The sequence below is a fragment of the Chlorocebus sabaeus genome, chromosome 11 (assembly GCF_047675955.1).
Source record: "Chlorocebus sabaeus isolate Y175 chromosome 11, mChlSab1.0.hap1, whole genome shotgun sequence".
NCBI lineage: Eukaryota > Metazoa > Chordata > Mammalia > Primates > Cercopithecidae > Chlorocebus > Chlorocebus sabaeus.
The window spans coordinates 90,266,608-90,280,494 of NC_132914.1; the positions used below are offsets into that span (position 1 = coordinate 90,266,608).

A 13,887-nucleotide genomic window follows, 5' to 3' on the forward strand; every position below is an offset into this window, starting at 1 on the left:
TGGGAGGTGGAGGTTGCAGTGAGCTGACATCACACCACTGTACTCTAGCCTGGGTGACAGAGTGAGACTCTGTCTCAAAATAAAAATAAAATAAAATAAAAAATTTTAAAATGATGTTTTTAATATATGTGATAAGCAATAGCCAAGTCTATCACATTTAAACTTCAAGTTGGTAGAATACAAAATAGACAGTGTAAAGGTGGCACAACAAAAATTCCTGTCTATGATAACAGGGTGACTCTCGAATGCCAGTGTCTCCTAAGCAAGACCTGCCTGTGGACCCCAAGCTGAGCAGCCAACAAAATGTAATACAACATATAAAGTACTACAAAAGATGGTGTGGGTAAATTTTAGAAACAGAACTAATATCTGAAGCTATTTCAGAAATATGTTTGTGGGATTGTGGAAGCTAAAGCAACTCCATCTTGGATACTAATCCACCATGTTGACATCTGATTAATTACTGTTCCAGGAAGGCCTCTAAGATTTCTACTTTTTCCACTGTTACAGTGAATCCTTCCCTTAGGTCAAAACAACCTTGACCATAAATCCTACCTTAGCCAGACTCACACAGCATTCTTGCCTTCTCCTTGGAAGTCAACTTCAATTGTTCTACACATTCTTTCCCTATGGTAAAGATATATATATATATAAGCTCTTGATCTGAGGGGTAATGGAATGGGGGTCCACCATCTCCCTTGTGGACATCTGAGACTGTGCCTTCCTTTTGTAAATCCCTGTTAAATGTTTCTTTCTGAGAATTGGTTATATCAGCCTCTTTCTTCAGCCTCTCAGTTTCCTCAGATGTTAGGGTAGGTTTGCATAGACCTACTCACGACGGAACAGTGGTCAGGTGAAGTTATTTAGAGTGTAGTATAGAGATGTCATTCCACCGTTAGTCAGAGCTTAGATTTCTTTAAATTTGTGGAGTTTAGTGTTTTTGAAAGTGTGTTTATTGAAGCCCTAGGGTCCTCAGAAGGCACCTCAGTGGATGGAGAAAATCAAGCATTTGAGGCCCTGTGTTATTCACCCTTGAGTTAGCTGATATAACTTTACTTTTATCTGTATCTGTTTTACATAGCAGGGTGCTAAAGAAGAATTCTTTCTTTCTTTCTCTCTTTTTTTTTTTTTTTTTTTTTGATATAGATACGATCTCACACTGTCGCCCAGGCTGGAATGCGGTGCTGTGATCTCAGCTCATTGCAGCCTCAACCTCCTGGCCTCAAATGATTCTCCCACCTTGGCCTCCCACATGCTGGGATTACAGATGTGAGCCACTGTGCCCAGCCTGACATTATTTTCTTTACACTGTACACTTCAAGCATGCTGAACTATTACACATTTCTGGGCTCATCATAGTCTCTCCCTTACTTCTAAACCATTATATATGCTATTTCATATGCCTGGAATGTTCCCTACACTCATCCTACTGTTACCTGTCTAATTCCTACTCATCTGCAAGTCTCACCTTGCCTCCCAAACTGAACTACACGGCCTATGTATACCTACATTTTCGTACTCAACCCTGTAACTACAGGGAAGAAAAGACTTTGGGTCACACACGCAAAACACTCTGGGCCACATGACAAATTTGACAAAAATGTAAGGTACATCTTCCAGCTACCTTCTCTTGTTCTGAATACATACCCCCCAAACTTTCAATTATACTTGTCTTCCCAGGTAGTTTTGTCTCTAAAGAGTAAATGCACAACTCACATAAAAAATTTGTTGCCCATTGTAAATTAATACCATTTCAGCCTCTGTATGTTTGAATAATATGAGTCTGCTAAGAGAAGAATTTACTTTCAACATGCTGACAAAAATTCAAGTTTTGAACCTGCTGAGCAAAGATTCAGAGCCTGTACCACAGTGAATTTACCAATGTAAATGAGCTTCCTGAGGTCTCTTGACAGCTAGCCAGCTGGCCTCCCTACATGATATAATTAGGATGATGGGTTGCATACAATTTAGACCTACAGCACTTCTATCTCCCCTTAGAATTTGATAGAAACTCAATGGTAGAAGATTCCAGAGGCTAATTCTAACGGTACCATTGATTAAACTCATAGATTACTTAGAATGGTCTGAACTTTTAAAGTAATGCAGTAAGGATTCAAATAAATGGTTTTTGTGAAATACAAATCTGAAAATGTCTTGCTCGCATATGAATGGCAGCATAAGTAAAGAATAGAGATGGTAAAGCACTCCAAAGTATTATTACTAGGGACATTATTATTTTGTAAAAATATATTCTAGTGAATGAAGTACATACACACACTCCCTCTCTCCTCTTATTTGTATCTATTTCTACCTAGAAAAGTCTTTTTGTGTTGTTAAGAGAGAAAAACTTGATAACTCAGCACAATCATCCTTTATTTATGTCATTGCTTCTAAGTGATATCAAATGAAATTTAATATTAAAATTTGGTAGATAACATAAAAAACACAACACACTTTTGTTTTTTGGTTTTTTTTTTTTTTTTGAGATGAAGTCTCCCCCTGTAGCCCAGGTTGGAGTGCAATGGCTCAATCTTGGCTCACTGCAACCTCTGCCTTGTGGGTTCAAGCAATTCTCCTGCCTCAGCCTCCTGAGTAGCTGGGATTACAGGCGTGTACCACCACTCCCAGCTAATTTTTTTGTACTTTTGGTACAGACAGGGTTTCACCATGTTGGCCAGGAAGGTCTCAAACTCCTGACCTCCTGACCTGCCCATCTTGGCCTCCCAACGTGCTGGGATCGCAGGCATAAGCCACCGCGCCCAGCCCAATATGCCTTTTTTAAACTTTTTCAGGACTATGCTTGTTATGAGTTAGTTGGCTAAAAATGTGATCCAAAAATATATTTTATTGACATATTTTGGTTAATATACAAAATAGACATTTAGGTGATGAAAAAAGCAACAAACAAATTAACCTGAAAAGAAGATTAAAGAACAACTTGGAAAAATACAATACCCCTCCTCTTCCTTTTCCCTAATGCCTCTTTCCTCAGGTTGTAGAGCATTGTGTGGCCTTCAAGAAAAAATATCCATTTGCTCAATTCAATTAAAATCCAGATTGTAATGTTGTTCTGTTGACCTAAACTAAGGCAAATGTAATGTAAGTAGAGAGTTTATCTGGGCCAGCTTTAAAGACTGCAACCTAGAACATAGACTCAAAGTTCCCTGAATATATACTCCAACTAGCAGCGATTACAAGTAGCTGGGGTTTTGTTTTATTTTATTTTATTTACGAGAAAGGGTCTTTCTCTGTCACCCAGGCTGAGTGCAGTGGCACAATCAAGGCTCACTGCAGCCTGTGCCTCGTGGGCTCAAGCAATCCTCTTGACTTTTTTTTTTTTTTTTTTTTTTTTTAAGAGAGAGAGGGTCTCACTGTATTGCTCAGGCTGGTTTTGAACTCCTGGGCTCAAGCAATCTTCCCGCCTCTGCCTCCCAAGGTACTGGGATTACAGGTGTAAACCACCACACCCAGCCACAAGTAGGTTTTTAAGGGACAAGAAGAGGTGGTCTTACGCTGTTTACTGATATGGTTTGGCTCTGTGTCCCCACCCAAATCTCATGTTGAATTGTAATCCCTACGTGTCATGGACGGGGCCTGGTGGGAGGTGACTGGATCATGGGGGTTGGATTTCCTCCTTACTGTTCTCATAATAGTGAGTGAGTTCTCCTGAGATCTGGTGGAGTGAATCTCTCTCTCTCTCTCTCTCTGTCTTCCTGATCTGCTACAGTAAGACATTCTTTGCTTTTCCTTTGTCTTCTACCATGATTGTAAGTTTCCTGAGGCCTTCCCAGCCATGCGGAACTGTGAGTCAATCTAACCTCTTTTTAAAATAAATTACCCAGTCTCAGGTAGTTCTTTTTTTGTTTTTGTTTTTGTTTTTTTTGAGACAGTCTCACTTCATCACCCAGGCTGGAGTGCGGTGGTGCAATCTTGGCTCAATGCAACCTCCGCCTCCAGGGTTCCAGTGATTCTCCTGCCTCAGCCTCCCCAGCAGCTGGGATTACAGGTGTCTGCCACCATGCTGGGCTAATTTTTGCATTTTTAGTAGAAACGGGGTTTCATGATGTTGGCCAGGCTCATCTCAAACTCTTGTCCTCAAGTGATTCACCCGCCTCGGCCTCCCAAAGTGCTGGGATTACAGGCATGAGCCACCATGCCGGACCTCAGGTAGTTCTTTATAGCAGTGTGATAATGGGCTAATATATGTGCCAATAACTTACATTTAAATATATAATTTATTGATTGGCTGTAAGACGTTCTTTGTATCACAAATTTCAGGAACATGAAGATAATGCGCAGGTCAGCTAGTCAGAAACAAAATGCCTTTTTTTTTTTCTTCAAAATAGTTGTATTTAAATAGAGACAGGTTTCCTCTATACTGCCGAGGTTGATCTCAAACTCCTAGGTTCAAGTGATTCTCTTGTCTTTCCAAAATGCCAAGATTACAGGATGAACCACCATGCCAGCCAGAATGCCTTTAAACAGTTGTCCCTGACTGGGCACAGTGGTTCACACCTGTAATCCCAACACCCGGGGAGGCCAAGGTAGGAGTTAAAGACCAGCCAGGGCAACAAAATCCATGATCATGCCACTGAACTCCAGCCTGGGCAACAGAGTGAGACCCTGTCTGGAAAAAAAAAAAAAAAAAAAAAACCTGATAAAGGGCATGTTGGCTCATGCCTATAATCCCAGAACTTTGGGAGGCCAAGAAAGGAAGATAGCTTGAGCACAGCCTGGGTAACATGGTGAGACCACATCTTCACACTCACACAAAAATTAGCCAGACATGGTGGCATGCACCTGTAGTCCCAGCTACTCTTGAAGCTGAGTGGGGCAGATCACTTGAGCCAGGGAGGTGGAGGCTGCAGTGAGCTGGGATCATGCCATCGTACTCCAGCCTGGGAAACAGAGCAGGACCCTGTATCAAAACAAAAACAAAAACAAAAACCCAAACAAAAAACAATTACCCCTGGGCATGGATGCAAGATGGTGGGGGGTTGTAAGATGTAACTAAAGTCATGTACTCATGTCTCTCTGGGCCTGGCACCTTTTGCAGACCTCACAGAGCTCAGATTGCTCTGAGCTATATTTCTTTCCTCAATTCATTCAAGATACTGTGCTGTACATGTTGTTACTGCATAAGATGATGGGAAGAAATGTAAAACTAATAAATAATTCAGTTTTTTTTATGAGAAGTGACAAAAACCTTTAAATCCTTTCATATACTGAAGAAAAAGTCTGAAATAGTATATATGGTCATTTTAACAAGAAAAGTTAGGAGTATTGAAACCACTTTTGCAAAAATAAACACTGAGAAAATTATGAAAGAGGTCTGACCTAACTGACTCCAGCTTGCTTACACTCTCCAAGCTGCCCTTCTTCATTCCTGGGTGCAGGCCAAACTAACTTTGGGAGGAATTTAATTTATAGTCTAACTTTGAAACAAAGATGATAACAGTAGTTTCCCAAAACAAACCCCCTTCTTGCCAGGGGGACCAGACTGTCTTTGTAAGACTAACCTATTAACCACAGATTAGAAATGATGGCTTAGGAGCCATGCAGCCAGAAGCCACAAGAGTTTAAACCTCCCTAGTTGTTCCTAGGGATAACATTACTATTGTAAAACCTAAGATTGGTGCTCAAGATATTTTTTAGACCCTGTGTTACGGTGCATCAGCTGGCACCTCCTGATCAATCAGCACTCTTTACTCCCTGGCCCTCTACCCACAAAACTATCCTTAAAAAAATGCAGTCTCTGAATTTCGGGGGAGACTGATTTCAGTAATAAAACTCTAGTCTTCCATTCAGCTCGCTCTGTGTGAATTAAACTGTTTCTGTATTCCAATTCCCCTGTCTTAATAAATCATCTCTGTTTGGGCAGTGGGCAAGGAGAACCCACTGGGCAGTTACAGTATTGTTAGTTAAATAAATATATTTGTCCAGGAGTTCGAGTCCAGGCTGGACAACATGATGAAACTCTGCCTGTACAACAAATACCAAAAAATTTAGCTCAGCATGTTGGTCCATGCCTATAGTCCCAGCTACTCAGAGCCCAGGAGGTGGAGGTTGCAGTGAGCCGTGATGGAGCAACTGCATTCCAGCCTGGATGACAGAGTGAGCCTCTGTCTCAAGAAACAAAAACAATATGTATTTGTCCCTCCATATTGACAATCTTGCTAAATTTTAAATACTGTGAGGTAGAGTAGATTAAAAGAATCTATTGTACCTTTTGCTCTGAGTTAAAAAGTTGAAAACACTTGGAAAGAGCAAGCCATTTTTAAAAGCTGAAGGCATTCGGAGCCACCGAGTCATTTTTCAAGCTTGCATAGTAGCTTCTGACCTCTAGGGGGAACTTGGCTTGAATAACTATGCCTACAGTTTAGAGGGCGCCATATCCATTCTTGTTTTGCTTCATTGTATTGAATTTTTATTTTCCTGTCTTGTTTCTGTGGTTTGAAGAATTAATAACTACTAAAATTTGGTTTAAGTATAAATCCTCTAAAGAAATGCTTGCCAGAGCTTTTCTTTATATTTTAACTTGCTTACTCAAGTTAAAGCAACAGTTCACTTAGGAAGTTTTTTGTTGAGGTTTTTTGTTTTGTTTTGTTTTTCCGTGCAAAAGAAGTATCAGTGTTGAAACCTGGGTGTCACTGGACAACACAATTTACCTGTGGTTGACCTGGGTTTCACTGGACAACACAGTTTACCTGTGGTTGTAAAATGTTCTGTAGTTCAATAAAATAAAGATAAAATACAAGACTCCAGATGGATAAAAATTAATCAATGTTTTGACTTTAAAGAAGCTTTGTGTTTCTTTTTAAAATCAATGTTTTGACTTTAAAGAAGCTTTGGTAAGAATGTTTCAACACTGAGTAACATTATTCTATTGAACCTTGCAAACATTGTGTATGATTTTAAAAGTAATTTATGCAATGATAGGAAGCTGCATTGGTTACTTACTTGCTCTGTATTACTTTATATATTGTAACTTTTCATTGCAAAGATAAAAATAACTAAACAGAAAGTTTGTAACTAACATTGAGTGAGCATTTGGTAGCACTGTTTTAAGCTTCTTATTTCATTTATTCCTCATAACAATCCTGTGAGGTAGAAAGTAATGAGGTGTTTTGTTGTTGTTATTGTTTGTTTGAGACAGAGTTTCACTCTTGTTGCCCAGGCTGGAGTGCAATGGCGTGATCTTGGCTCACCGCAACCTCTGCCTCCCAGGTTCAAGCGATTCTCCTGCCTCAGCCTCCTGAGTAGCTGGGATTACAGGCGTGCGCTACCAAGCCTGGCTAATTTTGTATTTTTAGTAGAGACAGGGTTTCTCCATGTTGGTCAGGCTGGTCTCGAACTCCTGACCTCAGGTGATCTGCCCGCCTTGGCCTCAAAGTGCTGGGATTGCAGGCGTGAGCCGCTGCGCCCAGCCAGTAATGAGGTTTAAAAAGATTAAATAACTTGCCCAAATCAAGAAGTGATTGGGCAAAGATTTAAAACCAGACAACCTGACTTGAGAGCTCTGCAGTGTCAATGATTCCTAATACTTAAATACCTAGCATGCTGGCTACACTAGTAAAGAGGCAATATCATTCTGGGAGTTTAAATGTTTTATTTACTTATTTATCTATATATTTTAAAAAATTCTCATAAGCTTTCATCGCATATAACTCTATGGTCTTCATAATTTTAATTTATTTTTATTTTTATTTTTTTCTGAGGTGAAGTCTCGCTCTTGTTGCCCAGGCTGCAGTGCAATGGCACGATCTCAGCTCACCGCAACCTCTGCCTCCCAGATTCAAGCAATTCTCCTGCCTCAGCCTCCCAAGTAGCTGGGATTACAGGCATGTGCCCCCATGCCCCGCTAATTTTGTACTTTTAGTAGAGACGGGGTTTCTCCATGTTGGTCAGTCTGGTCTCAAACTCCCAACCTCAGATAATCCGCCCGCCTCAGCCTCCCAAAGTGCTGGGATTTTAGGCGTGAGCCACCGCGCCTGGCCCCATAATTATAATTTCTAATGCCTAACAGTCAACATTAGAATGTAGAAAATCAGTCCACAAGGAAGTTTTTTTTATCTCTATTGTTTCATTTTTAAATATATATATTTTAGGTTTTTGTTCGCTCATTAAAATGTATGTAACAAATCAGAAGCACATAAAGTGCATTCTGTATGTCACTGTATAATTTTTAAAAAGCTAAAAGCCATGGCTCTCACAGTACATATATAAAGAGTTGGCTGAGCATGCTGCCTCACATCTGTAATCCCAACACCGTGGGAGGCCGAGACAGGAGGATTGCTTGAGCCTGGGAGTTTGAGACAAGCCTGGGCAACACAGTGAGACCTTGTCTCTACTAAAAATAAAATAACTTAGCCACCTGTGGTGGCACGTGCCTGTGGAAACAGCTACTCAGGAGGCTGAAGCAGAAAGATCACTTGAGCCCAGGAGGTCAAAGTTGCAGTGAGCCATGATTGCACCACTACATTCCAGCAGCCTGGCTGACGGAGCAAGACCCTGTTTCAGGAAAAAAAAAAAAAAAAAAAAATCAAAGAGCTTGTAGATAAGAGAGTCAGCAAGAGGAGAAAGCCAGTTCAAAGGGGCATAGGACAGGTAGTCAATGAAAGAAAAAACAAATGCTAGACTATGCTAGAACAAACAAAAATGCTAGACTATGATTACTAAATTACATAAAAACTGGTTAGTGCCGCATAGGGTAATAAAACTAACTGTGGGTTGTAGTCTCTTTAGCAGCCTCAAATCATCTGCATCTCTATGGGACAAAGGTTACTTGCACTTATATTAAACAATGATTTTTTGCATCGCTATCTGGTTTTCTACAATTTATTTTCTGCTCTTATATCTTTACCAATTATCACTATCTATTATATAGCATATCTTACATATTTACCTTGCTTACTGTCTTCTCCATTAGAACATTTCCCCACTTCTGTACACTGCTATATCCCCAATGCCTACAACACTGCCTAGCATACAGCATGTACTTAAAAGTATGTGTGGAATAAATAAATAAGAAAAAAAATGTTTAATGCAGATCCATTTGCCTTTAAAACCACAGCTTTTTTTTTTTTTTTTTTTTTTACTTTTTACCATTTTCATTTTTTTGGTTTTTTTTTTTTTTTTTTTTTTTTTTTTGGAGACTGGGTCCCACTCTGTTGCCCAGGTTGGAGTGCAGTGGCATTATCTTGGCTCACTGCTGCCTTGACCTCCTGGGCTCAAGCAATCCTCCTGCCTCAGCCCCCTACGTAGCTGAAACTACAGGTGCATGCCACCACGCCCTGCTAATTTTTGTATTTTTGGTAGAGACAGGGTTTTGACATGTTGCCCAGGCTGGTCTTGACCTTCTGGGCTCAAGTGATTCGCCTGCATCCGCCTCCCAAAGTGCTGGGATTATAGGTGTGAGCCACTGCACCTGGTCCCACAGTTATTTTAAAAGGAAAAATGGGAGAAATGTAAAGTAAACAAACCCAAAGTACATTTAAATGTAAATTCAATCAGCTGTATGAAGAATACCCAAGCCCTCATAATGGTGATTGAACAGAGAAAAGCTTCTTTCTACCTATCTGTGGAGAGATGAATAGAAATGATGTGATGAGGTAACAAAACATGGAGAAACTGGAGAAAATCTACTAACCAACCCCCCTCATTCTTTTTTTTTTTTTTTTTAGATGGAGTCTAGCTAAGGAAGGAAAGAGGGAGAGAGTGAGAGAGGGAGGGAGGGAGGGAAGGAGGAAGCAATGAAGGAAAGAAGGAAGGAAGAAGGAAGGAAGAAGGAAGGAAGGAGGAAGGAAGGGAGGGAGGAAGAGAGGGAGAGAGGGAGGGAGGGAGTGAAGGAGGGGGAAAGGGAGGGAGGGAGAAAGCAATAGGGGAAGGGAGGGGAGGGGAGGGGAGGGATTAGCCAGGTGTGGTAGACGCTGGCTGAAGAAGTAGGAGGATCACTCGAACCCAGTAGGTCAAGGCTGCAGTGAGCCATGATCACACCACTGCACTCCAGCCTGGGCAACAAAGCAAGATCCTGGCTCAAAAATAAAAATAATAAAGTCATTGTTTATGTCAGTCAGAATGGTCGTATTTAAATGAAAGCTAGATTTCTTTTCCTAAACACAATTTATACACATCATTCTGCTCCTTGTTCTATTCTTACTTAACAATATATTGAACCTCACTATGTTCAAATATGACATGGGACATGCATTTTTTTTCTTAAAGTATTCCTTGTTTATATGAAATTCAAATGTAACTGGGTGTTCTGTATTTTTAGTTGCTAAATCTGGCAGCCCTGCTTCTACCATTTGTCCAACACAAGGTGGCTGTTCCAGTTCTAGCCTCCACTCAGCCATGGGAAGAGTTTAAGTAGGCTCAAGGAGCACATCTCACATATTACTTCTGTGCATATGCCATGGGTCAAAGCATTTCCACATTTAGCTTCTAAGGAAGCTGGGAAATGTAGTCTTTAGCTAGGCAGGCATGTAGCCAGCTAAAACTCTATTGCCAAGAAAGAAAAAAAGAATGGGTATAGGAGAACAACTAGTAGTCCCACATAGATAATAATCTCAGCTGGGTGCGGTGGCTCACACCTGTAATCCCAGCACTTTGGGAGGCTGAGGTTGGGGGAATCACCTGAGGTCAGGCATTCAAGATCAGCCTGAACAACATGGAGAAACCCCGTCTCTACTAAAAATACAAAATTAGTCAGGCGTGGTGGCACATACCTGTAATCCCAGCCACTCGGGAGGCTGAGGCACGACAATTGCTTGAACCCAGGAGGCGGAGGTTGTGGTGAGCCAAAATCCCATCATTGCACTCCAGCCTGGGCAACAAGAGTGAAACTCCATCTAAAAAAAAAAAAGAAAGAAAGAAAACACCAAAAGAAAAAGAGAATTGACGTAGTTGAGGTTCATTCCTCCTGATGAACGGAGACCTTCTTCAGGTCTCCTTCTTCAGGTCTCTTACTTTCTTCAGCTAAGCATTATGGATTTACACTACTTAGATTTTTTATTTTGGGGTTTTTTCTGGTTCCTGAGATTTCTCTTAGTCTGCCTTTCCACATCCAGATTTTTCCTTGTTCTCTAAGATATCCCACCTTTTTTTTTTTTTTCTTAAGTTGGTCAGATTTCATTTCTGTTACTTGTAGTCATAAAAACCTAACAGATCAAAAGTCAAGTCTGGATGCATTCCAAAGATGAGAAGATATAAAGCCAGTTCACTAGTTATCCATTCCTGAGGAATTTTTTAAAAGTACATTTTCACTTTTGCAGTTTTCAGACATAACGTAACAAGACAAAGTATAAACTCAAAGATAGTAGCTTAAAATGAGAGCATAAGGCCAGGTGCAGTGGCTTATGCCTGTAATCCCAGCACTTTGGGAGGCCGAGGCAGGTGGATCAGCTGAGGCCAGGATTTCAAGACCAGCGTGGGCAACATGGAGAAACCCTGTCTCTATTAAAAATAAAAATTAGCTGGGTTGGTACCTGTAATACCATTTACTCGGGAGGCTGAGGCAGGAGAATCGCTTGAACCCAGGAGGGGAAGGTTACAGTGAGCCAAGATGGTGCCAGTGCACTCCAGCTTGGACAATAGAAGGAGACTCCGTCTCAAAAAACAAAAAAGCTAAATGAGAACATAGTGAGAAATGGAAATTAAATCTGATTAGGCTAATACTTGCGTTTACTCTACCAGGTGCTTTGCAAAACCTTTTACACACATTATTTCATTAAATCTTTTTATTTGAGACAGAGTCTCAGTGGCTTAGGCTGGAGTGCAGTGGTACAATCTCATCTTGCTACAATTTCTGCCTGCTAGGTTCAAGAGATTCTCCTGTCTCAGCCTCCCAAGTAGCTGGGATTACAGGCATGTATCACCATGCTGGCTAAATTTTGTATTTTTTAGTAGAGATGGGGCTTCACCATGTTGGCCGGGCTGATCTTGAACTCCTGACCTCAAACGATTTGCCCACCTCAGTCTCTCAAAGTAGTGGGATTACAGATGTGAGTCACCACACCCTGCTTCATTAAATCTTTATTGCAGTGAGGAATTATTATTATTATTAATTATTATTTGAGACACAGTTTTACTCTGTCACCCAGACTGGAGTGCAGTAGCACCATCTTGGCTCACCACAACCTCCGCTCCCGGGTTTAAGTCATTCTCCTGCTTCAGCCTCCCAGGTAGCTGGGATTACAGGCACCACCATGCCCAGCTAATTTTGTATTTTTAGTAGAAATGGGGTTTCACCATATTGGCCAGGCTGGTCTCGAACTCCTGACCTCAAGTGATCTACCCACCTTGGCCTCCCAAAGTGCTAGGATTACAGGTGTGAGCTACCACGCCTGGCCAAGAGGAATTATTGTAATTCTTATTTGGCAATTGGGAAAATGGAGCTTGTAAGAGTTAAGTGACTTTCCTCAGTCATATAGCTGATAAAAGATATAGCCAGTATTCAAAACTGAAGTTAACTTCCTTATGCCATATCACATTCACACCTTAAAAAAATAAAATCAAGGTATCTGATATCTAGGCAGAGTCTTACTCTCTTGCCCAGGCTGGGGTACAGTGCTGTGATCATGACTCTCTGCAGCCTCAACCTCCTGGGCTCAAGAAATCCTCCCACCTCAACCTCCCAAGTAGTTGGGACTATAGGCATGTGCCACCACACCTGTCTAATTTTTGTATTTTTTGTAGAGATAGGGCTTTACCACATTGCCCAGGCTGGTCTTGGAACTCCTGAGTTCAAGCAATCTGTCCATCTCAGCCTCCCAAATTTCTGGGATTAGAGGCCCTAGCCATGGTTCCTGGCCTTTAAACCTTTTATTATGGAAAATTTCACATGTGAAATAGAGTATTTTAAAACAAATCTCAGTCATCATATTTCTCTACCTGTGAATATTTCAGTATGCTTCCCTCATGCATAAGAACTTGAGAAAAGAAACATAACAATAACATTGTCATGCCTCCAAAGAATAATATTTAATATCCAGTCCAAGTTTAACTTTTCTTGATTGTTTCAAGAGTATTTCTATGGCTGTTCAAATAAAAATTCAAACACAGTGCAGACATTACATATTTTGCATATTCTCTTGTCTGTTTTTTGCTCGCCTCAGCAGCACGTATACTAAAATTGGAATGATACAGAGAAGATTAGCATGGCCCCTGTGCAAGAATGACATGTAAATTTGTGAAGCGTTCCAAAATTAATTAATTAATTAATTGAAATTAAACTTTTTTTAGTCCGGACGCAGTGGCCTGTAATTCCAGCACTTTGGGAGGCCAAGGAGGGCGGATCACAAAGTCAGGAGATCCAAACCTTCCTGGTTCACACAGTGAAACCCCATCTCTACTAAAAAAAAAAAAAATACAAAAAATTAGCTGGGCATGGTGGTGGGCGCCGCTAGTCCCAGCTATTCGGGAGGCTGAGGCAGGACAATGGTGTGAACCCGGGAGGTGGAGCTTGCAGTGAGCCGAGATCGTGCCACTGCACTCCAGCCTGGGCGACAGAGCGAGACTCTGTTTCAAAAAAGAAAAAAATTTTTTTAAGTCTCTTTTAATGTATGATAGTTTCCCTTCCCTTGTGTTTCCTCCCTTTTCTAATGCTTTTAACTCTGGGATCGTGAATTAACTTTGTAACATGCTATGTGTTCATTGAAGAAGTAAGGCTGTTTGTCCTGTTGAATTTCTTACATTCAGGATTGGGCTGGCAGTTTTCTCCTGGTGTCATTAATGAGTTCTTCCACCACCCATACTTCCTGTAAGCTGATAGTTTGTTGAAGAGGCTAGGCTAAATTTAGGTTCAAGTTTCTTTCTTTTTTTTTAATTTGTTTTTTTTTTTTTTTCTTTGTGGGATATATATATATACACACACACACACACACATAC

The 13,887-nt window shown here is 40.8% G+C and overlaps 1 non-coding gene across 1 annotated transcript; it reads left to right on the forward strand.

Moving 5' to 3' along the window:
- Window positions 1–13,102: 13,102 nt before the first annotated feature.
- LOC119623934 (U6 spliceosomal RNA) lies at window positions 13,103–13,209 on the forward strand. Its single transcript, XR_005240036.1, has one exon. It is a non-coding gene; the product is annotated as a U6 spliceosomal RNA (small nuclear RNA).
- The last annotated feature ends 678 nt before the right edge of the window (window positions 13,210–13,887 follow it).